Source organism: Artibeus jamaicensis, unplaced genomic scaffold, assembly GCF_021234435.1.
Source record: "Artibeus jamaicensis isolate MK-2021 breed Jamaican fruit bat unplaced genomic scaffold, CSHL_Jam_final contig_797, whole genome shotgun sequence".
Taxonomy (NCBI): Eukaryota; Metazoa; Chordata; class Mammalia; order Chiroptera; family Phyllostomidae; genus Artibeus; species Artibeus jamaicensis.
Window position 1 is genome coordinate 24,977,701 of NW_026521977.1, and position 4,609 is coordinate 24,982,309.

Genomic DNA, 4,609 nt, shown 5'->3' on the forward strand with positions numbered 1-4,609 from the left:
TGATTCTGACATCCGAACTTCTTAGTTCTGTAAAACTTCCTCTGTGGCAGATGCTTGCTGGTGAGTATTAATACGCAACACAAAGATCTCCACACTTGATCCTCACATGCCTTTTCCCAATCTCTCTTGTCCCTGATCTTCCAAACTTACTCCTTCAGACAGCTGAGCAGTCAGCCAAGGCATTTGCCCCTGCTCCTGAATCCATATTTATCCTTTCTTTTGGTCACTTCTCTTTCCATGTAGACTAAATAAGAAGGTAGAGACACTTCGGGAAGCTCTGAGTGTTGGAAGCAGTCCCCAACTCTGCTGTCTTTAAGGACCACTCCTAAGTGGGACTACATCTGATGCAACCACCATCGAATTTGGCTTCTACAATATTTCAGTCCTACCCTTAGAGAGCCAGGCTCAGCATTTTTCTTCCACCTCTCAGACAGTCATGGACCACGTGGCCCACGTGGCCATGGGTTTTAGCTGAGGAAGCAGCAGCCTAATGACGGGGATGTCATAGGCTCCTGGGCCAGCTGTGCATGCACCTTTCCTGAGTCCAACTCAGCTCTCACTTGATCCTCACTCTGCCCAGTTCCATCTCATTACACGTTGTTGTTGGGCTCACTTAGCTGATAGAATTCAAGACTACAAGACATTTAAAAATAAATTTAAAAAAACACAAATATTTGAACAGACATCCATGTAAATGGATTAGAAGACTTAATATTGTGACAATGTTCGTACTGTGTAAAGTGATCAACAAATTCAATCAATTGCTATTAAACTTCTAAAGGCATTTTTTAAATAAACATACAAAAACAATCGGAAAATTTATATAAAACCACAAAGGGACTCAAATAGCCTAAACAATCTTGAAAAAGAAGAGGAAATTCAAAGGTATCATATTTCCTGACTTCAAAATAGGCTACAAAGTAACAGTAATTATAACACTGTGGTACTGGCAGAAACACAGGTATGCAGACTGATGGAACAGAATAGAAAGTCCAGCAATAAAACCATACGTAAGTGGTCAACTGATCTACAGGTTGCCCAAAATGCACAATGTAGAAATGATAGTCTTTCATGCATTTGAGATGTATGAGATGGTGTAGGAAAAAACAGAATCTCTACAGAGAGCTGCTTTTTTTAAGGTCCATAATTCACTGATGGACATGGAATGAATTTTCTCCAGCTTATATTATAATTCTCATTTGGGGGCTTTTACAAATTTATAGTGTATTTTCCTACCACAGACAGTTTTTATCCTATAAATTTTTCTCAGCTGCCTGTCCAATGCAACAGGTATGTATTTGCACCAAAGCCTTTTCTTGGCACCCTATAAGGATCACAGCAATATTTCTAGGTGGAAAATATGCTGCTTCTAGAAGCCAAAGGTATTACCAGACAGTATGTTTCCTAACTAATTGTGGGGGTAAGAGAAGGAATAATTTGCCTTTTATTTTAGATGAGATTTCCTGACATCATTCCCAAATCTTCATAGCCTTTATCTCTTACCTTCTGGATCCAACATGTTCCAAGGCCCACAGTGTACTTGACACTTCTTGCTCATATGATTTAATTAACACTCTGTTGTTGATATACTGGGTGAAGGTGAGCTTATGTGAAATAATCAGAGTCAAAGCCCCTTTTTACTATAGAATTACAAAGGATGAGAGTATCCAGCACACCTTTGAGTAAGAATGTAAATGTATATTCTGTGATGGAAAACTGTTTTTTGTCTCCTTCCTGGCAGAGATGGAAAGAAAGTAGCTGCCAATCAAGGACTACACGTGTTTGAGGCCATGTTAATTTGTCAGTGTTCCATTTGCCCAAGAAGCTGCAGTACGAGGTGCTATTTGGTTGAGTTTGAAGCAATCTACTTTCATACTCTAGAGTCTATCTGATATTCTATTGTATGAAAGCAGTTTGAATCACATCACTCCTTTGGAATTGTCAAGGATCTAGCCTTAATAGCTTTTGACTGATTGGATTTTGACCTCCAAGGGGGCAGGTGGTGGGAGAAGAAAGAAAAATACAAAAAAAAAAAAACCACGTTAATATAAGAGGTAGTAAGTCACCAGTCACCATACTGACTGGGAAGACACAGAGGAATATTTCTTTGCTTTTCAAAATGGACTCAATTGACTTTTGAAGTCAGTTTAGCAGGAAATAGGTGACAAACTTTCTGTTTTCCCAAGAGATCATCTCCTTTTTATTCTTTGTGCTTTTCAAACACAATAAATGGGAGGGACTTGTGAAACACAATTTACTTTCTTAAGTGGGAGAATGAGCTTTAAAAAGAGGTTCCTCACTCATAAAACTATCCAGTGCCTTAAAAATTGCAGCTTATTGACATAGTATTTATTTCATTTGGAGATCTGAAAGTGTTGAAATGGGACCGCTCCCTGAATATACCACCATGAAACAGAGCAATCCAATGTACATGCAATTTAAGGTGAATGAGGTGGGACTTGGGAAAAGAGTTACAAACAAAAAAATATATGCTTGAGGCAAAAATTCTCAGTCAACAGATTTGATGGCATCTGGTTTCACACCAGATGGTCCCTAAAATGGACAGCGGTCCTCATCCTTTTCCCTCCCACTCTCATTTTTCTAAAATGTATTTTTTATTTATAGAAATGTTAAAATGAGGCTGACCACAGTAACCTGGAAGAAGAAAAGCATTCATAAGCAAGACACTAGCAGTTAGTACATTCTAGCATCATTTGTCCTAAAAGTTAAAATAATGTGTTTAAGATGTTTGTCATCATTGTCATTGAAAAATATTCTATGAGCCTAGATCTACAAATCTAGAATGGAATCAGGCAATATGGATACTTTGATAGAGTTTAGAATAAATGATTTAAATTTGCCTCTCTTTGAAGTTGGGGCTGGGTTATTTAATCAGTCTTTTATTGAGCCATTGCCAAGAACTATAGGGTGCACAAGACAGAAGCAAATATTGATTAAGAATCTAAACACAGATTGATGTAGTGAAAGTTGGACTTTGCCTGCCAGCCACATGACCTCATTCTAGCCTTAGTCTGGCATTAATTAGTATGGTATATACTATAGTACAGACCTTGGCTACAACATTTTACTTCTCTCCTAGCTATAAAATAATGGAGGGTATAAAATAATGAATCTGAACTCAGAAATCTTTATGGGGCCTTTAAAATTTCTTTGGGTAATGGACTCCTTTGAGAATCTGGTAAGTTCTCTAAAAACGAAAAGCACACAGAATTTGTTGTCATAGTCAAGAGTTAATGTACCCATGTTATGAAAAAAATAAAAGAGATAAACATGCCCTGAGCTTGTCTAAGTACAATTAAAATGAAGAAATTCTTTATCTATTTCTTTATATATTAAGAAATATATAAAGTTACAGTTACAAATTCAAACATGACCATGGGGCTTCCAGGCAAGTAATATCAATGTGTAAAAGGACAATGGCAAAGTGTCAATGCATCTCAATTATTCTAAAGCACAGATATTCATCGATGCATGATGATGATGATGATGATGATGATGATGATGATGATAGCTAAATAGCTAGACACACACACACACATCAGCATGTATTGTGCAGGGGAAAAAAGTAATGTAAGTTGGATGATTTAGCTTTTGGGGTACCAGTTTGTGATCTTTGCAAAATCGCATAGCAATGAAGCAAATAATGTCTGTTGCAGATGCGGCCTGAAGAACACTCAACTGGATTAAGGAAAAGAATAAACTCGCAGTCTATATTGCAGTGGTTATAAAACCAGGCTTTCAGATGCAGGGTTAGAAAAAGTCATTGTACTCAAACTTTGCCCACATTTTATAATATAAAGATGACCCTTAAGCAAAAGGGGTTTGAACTGCACAGGTCTACTTTCATGTGAATTTTAAAAGTAAATACCTGTGCTTTTTCAACCCATGGTTGGCAGTCTGCAGGTATGCAGAACTGACTGTATGCATTGATCTGAACCATTTTATCCAGGGGACCTGGGCAAGCATGGGTTTCGTTAGCTGCAGAGAGAACTGTCTTGGAACCAAACCCTGACAGATACTGACAGACAAGTAAAGATTTTGGGAAGTTGAAAGCTGTATGTGGATTTTCAACTACAGGGGATGTTGGTACCCCTAATCCCCACATTGCTCAAAGATCAACTGTATTTATAAATACTGAGTTAGATGACATTGACATTCATACATATGATTGCAAAAATTGCTTTAAGTCCTAGAAGAGTGGCCCAGGTTTTGAAAATCTATGTCTTATGGGCAAATGTCTGCTTTCCAGTGTGTGTCTATCTGAGATTTCAGTTGTGGTTGGATCTTTGCCTCTTCTCTTTGCTACTGCTGTGCAATAATATTTTGGATCCATGCTAGGGCTTTGGAACTAGTGCTGTTTGTGGATTCTGTTGGGTTTGATGGGGCAAAAAGAGAGAAAGAGCAGTCTGTTTTAAAATTTTTTATTTTATTGATTATACTATTACAGTTGTCCTGATTTTCTCCCTTTGCTCTCCCTCCACCCAGCAACTCTACTCCCTCAGGCCATCCCCACACTATTGTTCATGTCCATGGTCATGTGTATCAGTTCTTTGGCTACTCTATTTCCTATACTGTACTTTATATCCCC